At 38.1% G+C, this 19,142-nt stretch overlaps 1 non-coding gene across 1 annotated transcript; it reads right to left on the reverse strand.

The window, feature by feature from the left end:
• Window positions 1-13,261: 13,261 nt before the first annotated feature.
• On the reverse strand, window positions 13,262-13,369 carry LOC130977199 (small nucleolar RNA R71). The gene has a single exon (XR_009084902.1). It is a non-coding gene; the product is annotated as a small nucleolar RNA R71 (small nucleolar RNA).
• Window positions 13,370-19,142: the final 5,773 nt, after the last annotated feature.

Here is a 19,142-nt window from a genome sequence, read left to right on the forward strand (position 1 = left end):
TACATGAATGCTTTTAATTTAATTTAGAATTTTCCCTTTTGGCTTGGGTTAAATAATTGGTGACGCTTGAGTTATCAAACTCGAGATGTTGACTGAAAATTGGAATTCTTCAAGAATTATTTCGAGATCCAATAACTCTAACTTTTTCCAAGGAAAGACTGGAATTTGAGGATTCGAATTAATTCATCCACTTAACTTACCTTCATAGTTAGAGGTTAACATAATGGGAGAAAAATCCAATTCTCATCACAATTGATAAGGATAACTAGGATAGGACTTCCAATTTCTCATACCTTGCCAAGAGATTTTATAATTATTAATTTATTTTCCGTTATACTGTGCCCATTGCCCAAATTCCAAAACCTCCAATTTACAAAACTCATAACCAATAATAAGAACACCTCCCTGCAATTCCTTGAGAAGACGACCCGAGGTTTAAATACTTCGGTTATCAATTTATTTATGGGTTTGTTACTTGTGACAACCAAAACGTTTGTAAGAAAGGTTAATTGCTTGGTTTAGTAACTATACCTACAACGAGAGTTTACTATAACTTCTAAACCATCAATCTTTAGTTCTTCAATAGCACCAAGGAGGTAGTTTTGTTTTCAATTCAAATCTTTTTCAATTTTTAAGTTTTAAAACTAATTTTTCAAAATATTATCTTTTTCATATCCTCTCTTATCAATCATATCTTTTTTCAAAATCAAATATTTTTTATTTTTCTTTTAATATTTTTCGAAAATCCCTGCTAACAATTAATGTTGTGATTCAAAAATTTCAAGTTTGTTACTTTCTTGTTAAGAAACGTTCAATATTTGAATTTTAGAATCATATCTTTCAATTTCTTGTTAGTGAAGTCATCAATTTTAAAAATAAAATCTTTTTCACCCATATCTTTTCAATCATATCTTTTTTAAAAAAAAATCAGATTTGTTTTTCAATCATATCTTTTCAAACATATCTTTTTCAATCAAATCTTTTTCAAATCATATCTTTTTCAAATTTTGATTTCAAAAATCTTTTCTAACTTCTTATCTTTTCAAAAATTAATTTTCAAATCTTTTTCAACTAATCACTATTTCGTATCTTTTTCGAAAATCACTAACTACTTTTTCAAAAATCCATTTTAATTTTTGAAAACTCTCTCTCTCTCATCTCTTTCTATTTAATCACCAACACTCCTCCTCTCTTAATAATTCAAACCCTCTCCGCTCTTTATAAGTTCGAATTCTTCTACTTCATCCTTCTATTCTTCTTTTTCTCTGACACATCAAGGAATCTCTATACTATGACATAGAGGATTCCATACTTTCTTGTTCTCTTATCTTTCATATGAGTAGGAACAAAGATAAAGGCATTCTTGTTGAAGTTGATCCTGAACCTGAAAGGACTCTGAAGAGGAAGCTAAGAGAAGATAAAGCACAACTCTTTGGAGAGGACCTGACAGAAATCTTTGAAAAAGAAGAAGACATGGTAGCCGAAAATAACAACAATGCCAACAATGCAAGGAAGGTGCTTAGTGACTTTACTGCACCAACTCCCGATTTCTATGGGAGAAGCATCTCTATTCCTGCCATTGGAGTAAACAACTTTGAGCTTAAGCCTCAATTAGTTTCTTTGATGCAATAGAATTGCAAGTTTTATGGACTTCCATTGGAAGATCCTCATCAGAAGAAAGGACTTCTTGAGATTGATACTTTGAATGCCATATTGGCTCAAAACAAAATATTGACTCAGCAAGTCAATATAATTTCTCAGAATCTGACTGGATTGCAAGCTACATCTGGCAGTGCTAAAGAAGCCTCCTCTAAAGGAGAAGCTTATGACCCTGAGAATCTTGCAATGGAAGAGGTGAATTACATGGGAGAACCCTACGGAAACACCTACAATTCTTCATGGAGGAATCACCCAAATTTTTCATGGAAGGATCAACAGAAGCCTCAACAAGGATTCAATAACAATAATAGTGGGAGAAATAGGTTTAGCAATAGCAAGCCTTTTCCATCATCTTCTCAGCAACAGATAGAGAATTCTGAGCAGAGTCTCTCTAGCTTAGCAAACATAGTCTCTGATCTATCCAAGACAACTCTCAGCTTCATGAATGAGGCACGGTCCTCTATCAGAAATCTGGAGGCACAAGTGGGTCAGCTGAGTAAAAGAGTTACTGAAACTCCTCCTAGCACTCTCCCAAGTAATACAGAAGAGAACCCAAAAAGAGAGTGCAAGGCCATAACTGTGTCAAACATGGCCGAACCTAGAGAGAGCAAAAAGGCAGTGATTCCCAGTGAGGAAGACCTCAAGGGACGTCTATTGACCACTAGGGAGTTCTCTCATGAGGGACCAAAGGAATCTGAGGCTCATCTAGAGACCATAGAGATTCCACTGAACTTTCTATTACCATTCATGAGCTCTGAAGAGTATTCTTTCTCTGAAGAGGATGAAGATATTACTGAAGAGCAAGTTGCTAAGTACCTTAGAGCAATCATGAAGCTGAATGCCAAGTTATTTGGTAATGAGACTTGGGAGGATGAACCTCCATTGCTCATTAATGAACTAACCACCTTGGCTCAGCTTAAGATTCCTCAAAAGAAACCGGATTCTGGAAGGTTCTTAATACCTTGCACCATTGGCACCATGACCTTTGAGAAGGCTCTGTGTGACCTGGGGTCAAGTGTAAACCTCATGCCACTCTCTGTAATGGAGAAACTAGGGATCTTTGAGGTACAAGCTGCAAGAATCTCACTGGAGATGGCAGACAATTCAAGGAAACATGCTTATGGACTTGTAGATGATATCTTAGTGAAGGTTGAAGGCCTTTGCATCCCTGCTGACTTCATCTTTCTGGACACTGGAAAGAATAAGGATGAATCCATCATCCTTGGCAGACCCTTCCTAGCCATAGCAAAAGCTGTGATTGATGTTGACAGAGCAGAGTTAGTCCTTCAAGTGAATGAGGACTACCTTATGTTTAAGGCTCAAGGATCTCCTTCTGTACACATAGAGAAGAAGCATGAAAAGTTTTTCTCAATACAGAGTCAAACAGAGCCCCCACATTCTAACTCTATGTTTGGTGTTGGGAGGCCCCAACCATGCTCTGAGAATATACGAGGCTCCATGAGAGATCACTGTCAAGCTATTGACACTAAAGAAGAGCTTATTGGGAGGCAACCCAATCTTTATTTATCTATGTTAAATTTCCATTTTTCATTGTTATTTTATGTTTTCTTTAGGTTGATGATCATGTGGAGTCATAAAAATAACTACAAAAATCAAAGCAAACACAAAAATAGCATTAAAAATAGCACATCCTGGTGGAGGAGCTTACTGGCGTTTAAACACCAGTAAGGGTAGCAGAATGGGCGTTAAACGCCCAGTCTGGCACCATTCTGGGCGTTTAAAGCCAGAAAAGGCAACCAAGTTGGCGTTAAACGCCAGAAAAGGGCAGCAATCTGGCATTTAACGCCAGGATTAGCACTCAGAGGGCGTTTACATGCCAGAATGGTGCAGGGATGAGAAATCCTTGACACCTCAGGATTTGTGGACCCCACAGGATCCCCACCTACCTCAACTCTCTCTATCTCTTCTTCACACCTCCCAATACCATCCTTCCCCAAATACCCCTCACCAATCACCTCCATCTCTCTTCCCCATCACCCCTTCACCACTCACATCCACCCACACTTCCCCAAAAACCCCACCTACCCCACCTTTAAAATTCAAAAACTTTCCTTCCTAAATCCAACCCTAATACACGAACCCTAACCCTCTCTCTACCTCTATATAAATCCCTCATCCCTCTTTCATTTTCACACATCATAAATACTTCCTTCCCCCCTTGGACGTACCACTCACACCACTCCATCTCCTCTATTTTCTTCTTCTTCTCCTCCCTTCTTTCTTCTTTTGCTTGAGGACGAGCAAACATTTTATGTTTGGTATGGAAAAAGTGCTTGCTTTTTGTTTTTTCATAACCATTTATCGCACCTAAGGTCGGAGAAACCTCTAGAAAGAGGAAAGGGAAGGAAAAAGCTTACACCTCCGAGTGAAGGGAGATGGAGAGATTCATCTCTAAGGTCCATCAAGACCACTTCTATGAAGTTGTGGCCAAGAAGAAAGTGATCCCTGAGGTTCCCTTCATGCTCAAGAAGAATGAGTATCCGGAGATCCGACATGAGATCCGAAGAAGAGGTTGGGAAGTTCTCACCAACACCATTCAACAAGTCTGAATCTTAATAGTTTAAGAATTCTATACTAACACATGGATCACCAAGAATCATGATCAAAGTGTGAACCTGAACCCAAAGAATTGGCTCACAATGGTTTGGGAGAAATTCTTAGATTTCAGTCCGAAAAATGTAAGGTTGGCATTCGACTTGCCTATAGTGCAAGGAGATGCACGCCCCTACACTAGAAGGGTCAACTTTGATCAAAGGTTGGACCAAGTCCTTATGGACATATGTGTAGAAGGAGCTCAGTGGAAAAGAGACTCCAAAGGCAAGTCGGTTCAATTGAGAAAGCATGACCTTAAGCCCGTGGCTAGAGGATGGCTAGAGTTCATCCAACACTCTATCATTCCTACTAGCAACCGATCTGAAGTAACTGTAGATCGGGCTATTGATGAGCGGATAATTTATACGCTTTTTGGCATTGTTTTTACATAGTTTTTAGTATGATTTAGTAGTTTTTAGTATAGTTTTATTAGTTTTTAAGCAAAATTCACATTTCTGGACTTTACTATGAGTTTGTGTATTTTTCTATGATTTCAGGTATTTTGTGGCTGAAATTGACGGACCTGAGCAAAAATCTGATTCAGAGGCTGACAAAGGACTGTAGATGCTGTTGGATTCTGACCTTCATGCACTCGAAATGAAATTTGTGGAGCTACAGGAGTCCAAATGGCGCGCTCTCAATTGCGTTGGAAGGTAGACATCCCGCAATATATAATAGTTCATACTTTGCCCGAGTTTAGATGACGTAAACTGGCGTTCAACGCCAACTTTCTGCTCTATTCTGGCGTTAAACGCCAGAAACAAGTTGCAAGCAAGAGTCAAACACCCGAAACAAGTTACAAACTGGCGTTTAACTCCAAAGAAGGCTTCTACATGTGAAAGCTTCAATGCTCAGCCCAAGCACACACCAAGTGGGCCCGGAAGTGGATTTTTGCATCATTTACTTGTTTTTGTAACCCTAGTAACTAGTTTAGTATAAATAAAACTTTTTACTATTGTATTAGGGATCTTTGGATGACCTTTTGGAATATCATTGAATCATTGTTAGTCCTTAGACATTGGGGGTTGGCCTCACGGCCCTGCCTACCTTATTTTCACTTATGTATTTTCAACGGTGGAGTTTCTACACACCATAGATTAAGGTGTGGAGCTCTGCTATTCCTCGAGTATTAATGCAAAGTACTACTATTTTATATTCAATCCATGCTTATTCTTATTCTAAGATATTCATTCGCACACAAGAACATGATGAATGTGATGATTATGTGACACTCATCACCATTCTCACTTATGAACGCGTGATTGACAACCACTTCCATTCTACATGAAGACAAGCTTGAATGTATATCTCTTGGGTTTCTAATCAACGATTCACATTGACTCCCCTCTGACAATGGGGCATCTAAATCTGAGAATGAAACCTCCATGGTATAAGCTAGAATCAATTGGCAGTATTCTTGAGATCCGGAAAGTCTAAACCTTGTATGTGGTATTCGGAGTAGGATCTAGGATGGGAAAACTGTGAAGAGCTTTAAACTCGCGACTGTAGGGTGTGGTGACAGACGCAAAAGGATAGTAAATCCTATTCCTACATGATCGAGAACCAACAACTGATTAGCCATACGATATCTGTGCATGGTATTTTTCATCCGAGACGAGTAATCTGACAGTTGATTAGCCGTACAGAAACCGTAGAGGACCATTTTCACTGAGAGGACGGGAAGTAGCCATTGACAACGCTGTCACCCAACATACAGCTTGCCATAGAAAGGAGTCTGAAGTATTGGATGAAGGCAGTAAGAAAGCAGAGATTCAGAAGGAACAACGCATCTTCATACGCTTATCTGAAATTCCCACAAATGAATTGCATAAGTATCTCTATCCTTATTTTATGTTTATTTATCTTTTAATTACTAAAACTCCATAAACCATTTGAATCCGCCTAACTGAGATTTACAAGATGATCATAGCTTGTTCAAGCCGACAATCTCCGTGGGATCGACCCTTACTCACGTAAGGTTTATTATTTGGATGACCCAGTGCACTTGCTGGTTAGTTGTGCAAAGTTGTGAAAAAGAGTTGAGATTACAATTGTGCGTACCAAGTTTTTGGCGCCATTGATATCACAATTTTGTGAACCAAGTTTTTGGTGCCGTTGCCGGGGATTGTTCGAGTTTGGACAACTGACGGTTCATCTTGTTGCTCAGATTAGGTAATTTTCTTCTTATTTTATTTTCAAAAAGTTTTCAAAAAAAATCTTTCAAAAATTTTCTTCTTTCTAGTTTTCCAAAAAAAAAATTTTGAAAATCCAAAAAAATTAATAAAATCATAAAAAACCAAAAATATTTTTGTGTTTCTTGTTGGAGTCTAGTGTCAATTTTTAAGTTTGGTGTCAATTGCATCTTTTTAATTTTCAAAAAAAAAAATTTTGAAAAAAAATTCATGCATGTGTTCTTCATGATCTTCAAGTTGTTTTTGGTAAGTCTTCTTGTTTGATCTTTACATTTTATTGTTTTGTGTCTAAGCATTAAAAATTTATAAGTTTGGTGTCTTGAATCCTTAGAGTCTAAGCATTAAAAATTTCTAAGTTTGGTATCTTGCATGTTTTTCTTTTCTTGAAAATTTTTCAAAAATAAGTTCTTGGTGTTCATCATGATCTTCAAAGTGTTCTTGGTGTTCATCTTGACATTCAAAGTGTTCTTGCATGCATTATGTGTTTTGATCTTAATTTTTCATGTCTTGTGTCAATCTTGCTATGCACTGAAAAAAAAAAAGAGAAAACCACAAAAAATGAATCTTTTCTTTTTCTCTTTCCTCATTAAATTCAAAAATCAAAAAAATATCTTTCCTTTTTTTTCTCTCATAAATTTCGAAATCTTTGGGATGACTTAGTCAAAAATTTTTAAAATAAGTTGTTTCTTGTTAGTCAAGTCAAGATTTCAATTTTGAAAATCTTATCTTTTCAAAACCTTTTCAAAAATCAAATTTTTTTTATTTTTCTTTTATTTTCGAAAATTCTTTAAAATTGATTTTCAAAAATCTTTTTCTTAATTTTATCTTTTATTTTCGAAATTAATACTAACAATTAATGTTTTGATTCAAAAATTTCAAGTTTGTTACTTTCTTGTTAAGAAAGATTCAAACTTTAAATTTTAGAATCATATCTTTTAGTTTCTTGTTAGTCAAGTCATCAATTTTAAAAATAAAATCTTTTTCAACCATATCTTTTCAATCATATCTTTTTAAAAAATCAAATTTTCTTCAATCATATCTTTTCAATCATATCTCTTTTAATTTGATTTCAAAATCTCTTTCTAACTTCTTATCTTTTCAAAATTGATTTTCAAATCTTTTTCAATTAACTAATTGACTTTTTGTTTGTTTTACTATTTCTTGTCTCTTTCAAAACCACCTAACTAATTTTCTCTCTCTAATTTTTGAAAATCATCCTCACCCCTTTTCAAAATTCTTTTAATAAACTAATTGTTTCAAATTTTAATTTTAATTTTATTTCTTCTCTTAATTTTCAAATTTTAACTAATAATTAAAATAAAAATAAAAATATTTTTCTTTTTTCTTAATTAAAATTCGAATTTTCTTCTCTCTCTCATCTCTTTCTATTTATTTATTCATTTACTAACACTTCTCTTCATCTTAAAATTCGAACCCTCTCTTCTCCTCTATGTTCGAATTTTTCTTCTTCTTCCTTCATTATTATTCTTCTACTCACATAAAGGAATCCCTATACTGTGACATAGAGGATTCTTCTTCTTTTCTGTTCTCTTCTTTTTCATATGAGCAGGAGCAAGGACAAGAACATTCTTGTTGAAGCAGATCTTGAACCTGAAAGGACTCTGAAGAAGAAGCTAAGAGAAGCTAAACCACAATAATCCAGAGAAAACCTTATAGAGAATCTTAAAAAAGAAGTAATGGCCCAACCTAACAACAACAATGCAAGGAAGATGCTTGGTGACTTTACTGCACCAAATTTTAACTTCCATGGAAGAAGCATCTCAATCCCTGCCATTGGAGCAAACAACTTTGAGCTAAAGTCTCAATTAGTTTTTCTGATGCAACAGAATTGCAAGTTTCATGGACTTCCATCAGAAGATCCTTTTCAGTTATTAACTGAATTCTTGCAGATCTGTGATACTGTTAAGACCAATGGAGTTGATCCCGAGGTCTATAAGCTTATGCTTTTCCCTTTTGCTGTAAGAGACAAAGCTAGAACATGGTTGGACTCTCAACCTAGAGATAGCCTAAACTCTTGGGATAAGCTAGTCAAGGCTTTCTTAGCCAAGTTCTTTCCTCCTCAAAAGCTGAGCAAGCTTAGAGTGGATGTTCAAACCTTAAGGCAGAAAGAATGTGAATCCCTCTATGAAGCTTGGGAAAGATACAAGCAACTAACCAAAAAGTGTCCTTCTGACATGCTCTCAAAATGGACCATCCTGGATATATTCTATGATAGTCTGTCTGAATTGTCTAAGATATCATTGGACCATTCTGCAGGTGGATCTATTCACCTAAAGAAAATACCTGCAGAAGCTCAGGAACTCATTGAAATAGTTGCAAATAACCAGTTCATGTACACTTCTGAAAGGAATTCTGTGAGTAATGGGATGCCTCAAAGGAAGGAAGTTCTTGAAATTGATGCTCTGAATGCCATATTGGCTCAGAACAAAATGTTGACTCAACAAGTCAATTTGATTTTTCAGAGTCTGAATGGATTGTAAAATGCATCCAACAGTACTAAAGAAGCATCTTCTGAAGAAGAAGCTTATGATCTTGAGAACCCTGCAATGGCAGAGGTGAATTACATGGGTGAAGCCTATGGAAACACCTATAATCCCTCATGCAGAAATCATCCAAATTTCTCATGGAAGGATCAACAAAAGCCTCAACAAGGCTTTAATAATGGTGGAAGAAACATGTTTAGCAATAGCAAGCCTTTTCCATCATCCTCTCAATATCAGACAGAGAATTCTGAGCAGATTCTCTCTAGCTTAGCAAACATAGTCTCGGATTTATCTAAGGCCACTCTAAGTTTCATGAATGAAGCAAGGTCCTCCATTAGAAATATAGAGGCACAAGTGGGCCAGCTGAGTAAAAGAATCACTGAAACTCCTCCTAGTACTCTCCCAAGCAATACAGAGAAGAATCCAAAAAGAGAGTGCAAGGCCATAACCTTACTTGGTGTGGCTGAACCTAGCGAGGAGGAAGAGGACGTGAATCCCAGTGAGGAAGACCTCATGGGACGTCCTCTGGACAAAAAAGGAGTTCCCATTTGAGGAACCTAAGGAATCTGAGGCTCATCTAGAGACGATAGAGATTCCATTGAACCTACTTCTGCCATTCATGAGCTCTGATGACTATTCTTCCTCTGAAGAGGATGAAGATATTATTGAAGAGAAAGTTACTAAGTACCTTGGAGCAATCATGAAGCTGAATGCCAAGTTATTTGGTAATGAGACTTGGGTGGACGAACCCCCCTTGCTCACCAATGAACTGAATGACTTGGTTAGGCAGATGATGAGCGGATAATTTATATGCTTTTTGGCATTGTTTTTAGTATGTTTTTAGTATGTTTTAGTTAGTTTTTATTATATTTTTATTAGTTTTTAGTTAAAATTCACTTTTCTGGACTTTACTATGAGTTTGTGTGTTTTTCTGTGATTTCAGGTATTTTCTGGCTGAAATTAAGGGACCTGAGCAAAAATCTGATTCAGAGGCTGAAAAGGACTGCAGATACTATTGGATTCTGACCTCCCTGCACTCAAAGTGAATTTTCTGGAGCTACAGAAACCCAATTGGGGCGCTCTCAACAGAGTTGAAAAGTAGACATCCTGGGCTTTCCAACAATGTATAATAGTTTATATTTTGCCTGAGATTTGATGGCCCAAACAGGCGTTCCAAATCAGCTCAAAACTGCCCGGCGTTAAACGCCAGAACTGGCACAAGAATGGGAGTTAAACGCCCAAACTAGCACAAAAGCTGGCGTTTAACTCCAAGAAAAGTCTCTACACATGAAAGCTTCAATGCTTAGTCCAAGCACACACCAAGTGGGCCCAAAAGTGGATTTTTATGTCATTTACTCATCTTTGTAAACCCTAAGCTACTAGTTCTCTACAAATAGGACCTTTCACTATTGTATTTTCATCTGGAGATCTTTGAATCTTTTGATCACGTTTTGGGGGCTGGCCTCACGGCCATGCCTGAACCTTGTTCTTATGTATTTTCAACGGTGGAGTTTCTACACACCATAGATTAAGGTGTGGAGCTCTGCTGTACCTCGAGTATTAATGCAATTACTATTGTTCTTCTATTCAATTCAGCTTATTCTTATTCTAAGATATTCATTCGCACCCAAGATCATGATGAATATGATGATTATGTGACGCTCATCATCATTCTCACTTATGAACGCGTGCCTGACAACCACTCCCGTTCTACAAGCAAACAAGGCTTGAATGTTTATCTATTGGAATCCTTAATTAGAATCTTCGTGGTATAAGCTAGAATTGATGGCGGCATTCAAGAGAATCCGGAAGGTCTAAACCTTGTCTGTGGTATTCTGAGTAGGATTCAATGATTGAATGACTGTGACGAGCTTCAAACTCCTGAAGGCTGGGCGTTAGTGACAGACGCAAAAGAATCAATGGATTCTACTCCAACTTGATTAAGAACCGACAGATGATTAGCGTGCTGTGACAGAGCGCGTTGAACATTTTCACTGAGAGAACGGGGCTGTAGCCACTGACAACGGTGATGCCCAACATACAGCTTGCCATGGAAAGGAGTAAGAAGGATTGGATGAAGACAGTAGGAAATCAGAGAGACGGAAGGGACAAAGCATCTCCATACGCTTATCTGAAGTTCTCACCAATGAATTATATAAGTATCTCTATCCTTATTCTATGCTTTATTCATAAATCATCCATAACCATTTGAATCTGCCTGATTGAGATTTACAAGATGACCATAGCTTGCTTCATACCAACAATCTCCATGGGATCGACCCTTACTCGCGTAAGGTTTATTACTTGGACGACCCAGTGCACTTGCTGGTTAGTTGTGCGAAGTTGTGATAAAGAGTTGAGATTGCAATTGAGCGTACCATGTTGATGGCGCCATTGATGATCACAATTTCGTGCACGAAGTTTTTGGCGAAGTTGCCGGGGATTGTTCGAGTTTGGACAACTAACGGTTCATCTTGTTGCTTAGCTTAGGTATTTTTCTTCAGAGTTCTTAAGAATGAATTCTAGTGTTTCAAGGTGATGTTCTTATCATCACCAAAGCTGATTGATTCTCATCAATTTAGCTCTTGAATGCAATGTCCTGCTGAAACTTGGCTAGCCATGTCTAATTTCTTTAGACTAAAGCTTTAGACTAACATTGCATGATTCCTGGAATTCTCATTAAGAATTTTGATATCCTTATTTTCTTTTTCACTCAATTTTCAAAAAAAAATCCAAAAAAAATTATAAAATCTTAAAACCAAAAATATTTTTTGTTTCTTTTTTGAGTCTAGTGTCTCATTTTAAGTTTGGTGTCTTGTATGCATTGTTTATTTGATTTTAGTTGCATTTTGATTATTCCTCATCATTAAAAATTCAAAAAAAAATTTCTTTGTGTCTTTTCGAGTCAATAATACAGAGAATTGAAGATTCAGAACATACAGCAGAGGAATTACACAGAAAAAGCTGGTCGTTCAAAACGCCCAGTTAGGAAGGAAAACTGGCGTTTAAACGCCAGCCAGGGCACCTGGCTGGGCGTTTAACGCCCAAAAGGGTAGTGTTTTGGGCGTTAAACGCCAGAATGGATACCATTCTGGGCGTTTAACGCCAAGATGGCACAAGAAGGAAGATTTTGTTTTTAATTCAAATTTTTTTCAAGTTTTCAAAATTTTTCAAAATCAAATCTTTTTCAAATCATATCTTTTCAATCATATATGTTAAAAATCAATTTCTTTCCACTTTTCAAAAATACTTGCTAACAATTAATGATTTGATTCAACATTTCAAGTATGTTGCCTTTTCTGTTGAGAAAGGCTTAATGTTTGAATCATATCTTTTCTTGTTAGCCAAGTCATTAATTTTAAAAATCAAATCTTTTTAAATTGTTTCTCAATCATATCTTTTCAATCACATCTTTTTAAAACCATAACTTTTCAACCATATCTTCTTAATCACATCTTTTTCAAAATAGTTTTCAATCATATCTTTTTTATTTCTAATTTCAAAATCTTTTTCAAAAATCACTTGATTTCTTTTTCCACTCTTAGTTTTCGAAAATTTCTTCCCCTCTTCTCACATCCTTCTATTTATGGACTAACACTCCTCCTCAATGCACAATTCGAACTCCATCTTTCTTGATAAGTTCAAATTCTTCTACCTCTTCCTTCTATTTTTCTTTTCCTCTGACACCTCAAGGAATCTCTATACTGTGACATAGAGGATTCCATATTTTCTTGTTCTCTTCTCTTTCATATGAGCAGGAGCAAAGACAAAAGCATTCTTGTTGAGGCTGACCCTGAACCTGAAAGGACCTTGAAGTGAAAGCTAAGAGAAGCTAAGGCACAACTCTCTGTAGAGGACCTAACAGAAATCTTCAAACAAAAAGAAGGCATGGCAGCCGAAAACAACAACAATGCCAACAATGCAAGGAAGGTGCTTGGTGACTTTACTGCACCTACTCCCGACTTCTATGGGAGAAGCATCTCTATCCCTGCCATTGGAGCAAACAACTTTGAGCTTAAACCTCAATTAGTTTCTCTAATGCAACAGAATTGCAAGTTCTATGGACTTCTATTGGAAGATCCTCATCAGTTTTTAGCTGAATTCTTGCAAATCTGTGACACTGTCAAGACTAATGGGGTTGACCCTGAGGTCTATAGAGTTATACTATTCCCTTTTGCTGTAAGAGACAGAGCTAGGATATGGTTGGACTCACAACCTAAAGAAAGCCTGAACTCTTGGGAAAAGCTAGTCAATGCCTTCTTGACAAAGTTTTTTCCACCTCAAAAATTGAGTAAACTTAGAGTGGAAGTCTAAACCTTCAGACAGAAGGAAGGTGAATTCCTCTATGAAGCTTGGGAAGGATACAAACAATTGATCAGAAAGTGTCCTTCTGACATGCTTTCTGAATGGAGCATCATAGGTATCTTCTATGATGGTCTGTCTAAACTGTCCAAGATGTCATTGGATAGCTCTGCTGGAGGATCTCTTCATCTGAAGAAGATGCCTGCAGAAGCTCAAGAACTCATTGAAATAGTTGCAAATAATCAATTCATGTACACTTCTGAAAGGAATCCTGTGAACAATGGGACAAATCAGAAGAAAGGAGTTCTTGAGATTGATACTCTGAATGCCATACTAGCTTAGAACAAAATATTGACTCAGCAAGTCAATATGATTTCTCAAAGTCTGTCTGGAATGCAAGCTGCACCAGGCAGTACTAAGGACGCTTCATCTGAAGAAGAAGCTTATGATCCTGAGAACCCTTCAATGGAAGAGGTGAATTACATAGGAGAACCCTATAGAAACACCTATAATCCTTCATGGAGAAATCATCCAAATCTCTTATGGAAGGATCAACAGAGACCTCAACAAGGTTTCGACAATAATAATGGTTGAAGAAACAGGTTTAGCAATGGCAAGCCTTTTCCATCATCTTCTCAGCAACAGACAGAGAATTATAAGTAGAGCCACTCTGACTTAGCAACCATGGTCTCTGATCTAATCAAAACCACTCAAAGTTTCATGACTGAAACAAGGTCCTCCATTAGAAACTTGGAGGCACAAGTGGGACAGCTGAGCAAGAAAATTACTGAACTCCCTCCTAGTACTCTTCCAAGCAATACAGAAGAGAATCCAAAAAGAGAATGCAAGGCCATCAACATGACCCATATGGCCGAATTTGGAGAGGAGGAAGAGGCAGTGAGCGCCACTGAGGAAGACCTCAATGGACGTCCACTGGCCTCCAATGAGTTCCTTAATGAGGAACCATGGGAATCTGAGGCTCACACTGAGACCATAGAGATTCCATTGGATTTACTTCTGCCATTCATGAGCTCTGATGAGTATTCTTCCTCTGAAGAGGATGAAGATGTCACTGAAGAGTAAGTTGTTAAATACCTTGGAGCAATCATGAAGCTAAATGACAAGTTATTTGGTAATGAGACTTGGGAGAATGAACCTCCTTTGCTCACCAAAGAACTGGATGACTTGACTGGGCAGAGATTACCTCAAAAGAGACAGGATCCTGGGAAGTTCTCAATACCTTGTACCATAGGCACCATGACCTTTGAGAAGGCTCTGTCTGACCTAGGGTCAAGCATAAACCTCATGCCTCTCTCTGTAATGGAGAAGCTAGGGATCTTTGAGGTGCAAGCTGCAAGAATCTCACTAGAGATGGCAGATAATTCAAGAAAACAAGCTTATGAACTTGTAGAGGATGTTTTGGTGAAGGTTGAAGACCATTACATCCCTGCTGATTTCATAGTCCTAGAGACTGGGAAGTGCATGGATGAATCCATCATCCTTGGCAGAGCCTTCCTAGCCACAGCAAAGGCTGTGATTGATGTTGACATAGGAGAATTAATCATTCAAGTGAATGAAGAATCCTTTGTGTTTAAGGCTCAAGGATATCCCTCTGTAACCATGGAGAGGAAGCATGAAGAGCTTCTCTCAAAACAAAGTCAAATAGAGCCCCCACAATCAAACTCTAAGTTTGGTGTTGGGAGGCCATAACCAACTTCTAAGTTTGGTGTTGAACCCCCACATTCAAACTCTAAGTTCGGTGTTGGTAGGTTCCAACATTGCTCTGAACATCTATGAGGCTCCATGAGAGCCCACTGTCAAGCTACTGACATTAAAGAAGAGCTTGTTGAGAGGCAACCCAATGTTATATTTATCTATTTTCCTTTGTTATTTTATGTTTTCTATAGGTTGATGATCATGGGAAGTCACAAAATCAATTGAAAAAGCAAAAACAGAATGAAAAACAGAAAGAAAAATAGCATACCTTGGAGGAAAACCTTGCTGGCGTTTAAACGCTAGTAAGGGCAGCAAATGGCCGTTTAACGCCCAGTCTGGCACCATTCTGGGCGTTTAACGCCAGAAAGGGGCACCAGACTGGCGTTAAACGCCAGGAAAGGGTAAGAAGCGGCGTTAAACGCCAGAAATGGGCACCAGCCCGGCGTTTAACGCCAAAATTGGCATAAAGAGCATTTTTGCTCGCCACTTGGTGCAGGGATGAATTTTCCTTGACATCTCAGGATCTGTGGACCCCACAGGATCCCCACCTACCCCACCACTCTCTCTCTTCTTCACCCATTCACCAATCACCTCAACACCTCTTTCCCAAAAACCCCTCACCTATCAAATCCCACTATTCTCTTCACCACTCACATCCATCCTTCATAAAACCCCACCTACCTCACCATTCAAATTCAAACCACTTTGGCTGAACCCTACCCCTTTCTCCACCCCTATATAAACCCATCTTCACTCCTTCATTTTCACACAACCTAAACACTACTTCTCCCCTTTGGCCGAACCACAAAGCCACCTCCATCTCCTCCATTTTTTCTTCTTCTACTCTCTTCTTTCTTCCTTTGCTCGAGGACGAGAAAACCTTTTAAGTTTGGTGTGGTAAAAGCATTGCTTTTTATTTTTCCATAACCGTTTATGGCATCTAAGGCCAGAGAAACCTCTAGAAAGAGGAAAGGGAAGGCAAAAGCTTCCACCTTCGAGTCATGGGAGATGGAGAGATTCATCTCAAGGGTGCATCAAGACCACTTCTATGAAGTTGTGGCCATGAAGAAGGTGATCCCCGAGGTCCCTTTCAAACTCAAAAAGAGTGAATATCCGGAGATCCGACATGAGATCCGAAGAAGAGGTTGGGAAGTTCTTACCAACCCCATTCAACAAGTCAAAATCTTAATGGTTCAAGAGTTCTATGCCAACGCATGGATCACCAAGAACCATGATCAAAGTGTGAACCCGGATCCAAAGAATTGGCTTACAATGGTTCGGGGGAAATGCTTAGATTTTAGTCTGGAAAATGTGAGGTTGGCATTCAACTTGCCCATGATGCAAGGAGATGAACACCTTACACTAGAAGGGTCATCTTTGATCAAAGGTTGGACCAAGTCCTCATAGACATTTGTGAAGAGGGCACTCAATGGAAGAGAGATTCAAGAGGGAAGCCGGTTCAACTGAGAAGGCATGACCTCAAGCCCGTGGCTAGGGGATGGTTGGAGTTTATCCAACGCTCAATCATTCCCACTAGCAACTGGTCCGAAGTTACTATAGACCGGGCTATCATGATTCGTAGCATCATGATTGGAGAGGAAGTAGAAGTTCATGAGGTTATAGCCCAAGAACTTTATAAGGTGGCGGACAAGTCTTCTACCTTGGCAAGGTTAGCCTTTCCTCATCTCATTTGTCACCTCTGTTATTCAGTTGGAATTGACATAGAAGGAGACATCCTCATTGATGAGGACAAACCCATCACTAAGAAAAGGATGGAGCAAACAAGAGATCCCACTCATCATGAAATCCCAGAGATGCCTCAAGGGATGCACTTTCCTTCACAAAACTATTGGGAGCAAATCAACACCTCCCTAGGAGAATTAAGTTCCAACATGGGACAACTAAGAGTGGAGCACCAAGAACATTCCATCCTCCTCCATGAAATTAGAGAAGACAAAGAATCATGAGAGAGGAGCAACAAAGGCAAGGAAGAGACATTGAGGAGCTCAAACACTCCATAAGATCTTCAAGAGGAAGAACAAGCCGCCATCACTAAGGTGGACCCGTTCTTTAATTTCTTTGTTCTTTATTTTCCTGTTTTTCGAATTTTCATGCTTATGTTTATCTATGTTTGTGTCTTATTACATGATCATTAGTGTCTTAGTGTCTATGCCTTAAAGTTATGAATGTCCTATGAATCCATCACCTTTCTTAAATGAAAAATATTCTTAATTGAAAAAGAGAAGAATTGCATGAATTTTGAATTTTATAACAGATTAATTATTTTGATGTGGTGGCAATATTTTGGTTTCTGAATGTATGCTTGAACAGTGCATATGTCTTTTAAATTTGTTGTTCATGAATGTTGGCTCTTGAAAGAATGATGAAAAAGGAGACATGTTACTGAGGATCTAAAAAATCATAAAAATGATTCTTGAAGCAAGAAAAAGCAGTGAATACAAAAAAAAAAGAGATTATGTGCGAAAAAAAAACAAAGAGAAAAAAAAGGGAGAGAAAGAAATAAAGTTGTGATCCAAGCCAAAAAGAGTGTGCTTAAGAACCTTGGACACCTCTAATTAGGGACTCTAGCAAAGCTGAGTCACAATCTGAAAAGGTTCACCCAATTATGTGTCTGTGGCATGTATGTATCCGGTGGTAATACTGGAAGACAGAATGCTTTGGGCCACGGCCAAAACTCATAAAGTAGCTGTGTTCAAGAATCATCATACTTAACTAGGAGAATCAATAACACTATCTGGATTCTGAGTTCCTATAGAAGCCAATCATTCTGAATTTCAAAGGATAGAGTGAGATGCCAAAACTGTTCAGAGGCAAAAAGCTAAAAGCCCCGCTCATCTAATTAATACTGATCTTCATAGATTTTTTTGGAATTCATTGCATATCCTCTTCTCTTTATCTTATTTGATTTTCAGTTGCTTGGGGACAAGCAACAATTTAAGTTTGGTGTTGTGATGAGCAGATAATTTATACGCTTTTTGGTATTGTTTTTAATATGTTTTTAGTATGTTTTAGTTAGTTTTTATTATATTTTTATTAGTTTTTAGTTAAAATTCACTTTGCTGGACTTTACTATGAGTTTGTGTGTTTTTCTGTGATTTCAGGTATTTTCTGGCTGAAATTGAGGGACCTGAGCAAAAATCTGATTCAGAGGCTGAAAAAGACTGCAGATGCTGTTGGATTCTGACCTCCCTGCACTCGAAGTGGATTTTCTGGAGCTACAGAAACCCAATTGGCGCGCTCTCAACGGAGTTGAAAAGTAGACATCCTGGGCTTTCCCGCAATCTATAATAGTCCATACTGTGCCTGAGATTTGATGGCCCAAACAGGCATTCCAAATCAGCTCAAAACTGCCCGGCGTTAAACGCCGGAACTGGAACAAGAATGGGAGTTAAACGCCCAAACTGGCACAAAAGCTGGCATTTAACTCCAAGAAAAGTCTCTACACATGAAAGCTTCAATGCTCAGCCCAAGCACACACCAAGTGGGCCCGAAAGTGGATTTTTATGTCATTTACTCATCTTTGTAAACCCTAAGCTACTAGTTCTCTATAAATAGGACCTTTCACTATTGTATTTTCATCTGGAGATCTTTGAATCTTTTGATCACGTTTTGGGGGCTGGCCTCACGGCCATGCCTGAACCTTGTTCTTATGTATTTTCAACGGTGGAGTTTCTACACACCATAGATTAAGGTGTGGAGCTCTGCTGTACCTCGAGTATTAATGCAATTACTATTGTTCTTCTATTCAATTCAGCTTATTCTTGTTCTAAGATATTCATTCGCACCCAAGAACATGATGAATGTGATGATTATGTGATGCTCATTATCATTCTCACTTATGAACGCGTGCCTGACAACCACTCCCGTTCTACAAGCAAACAAGGCTTGAATGTTTATCTCTTGGATTCCTTAATCAAAATCTTCGTGGTATAAGCTAGAATTGATAGCGGCATTCAAGAGAATCCGGAAGGTCTAAACCTTGTATGTGGTATTCTGAGTAGGATTCAATGATTGAATGACTGTGACGAGCTTCAAACTCCTGAAGGCTGGGCGTTAGTGACAGACGCAAAAGAATCAATGGATTCTACTCCAACCTGATTGAGAACCAACAGATGATTAGCCGTGCTGTGACAGA

The sequence above is a fragment of the Arachis stenosperma genome, chromosome 4, assembly GCF_014773155.1.
Source record: "Arachis stenosperma cultivar V10309 chromosome 4, arast.V10309.gnm1.PFL2, whole genome shotgun sequence".
Taxonomy (NCBI): domain Eukaryota; kingdom Viridiplantae; phylum Streptophyta; class Magnoliopsida; order Fabales; family Fabaceae; genus Arachis; species Arachis stenosperma.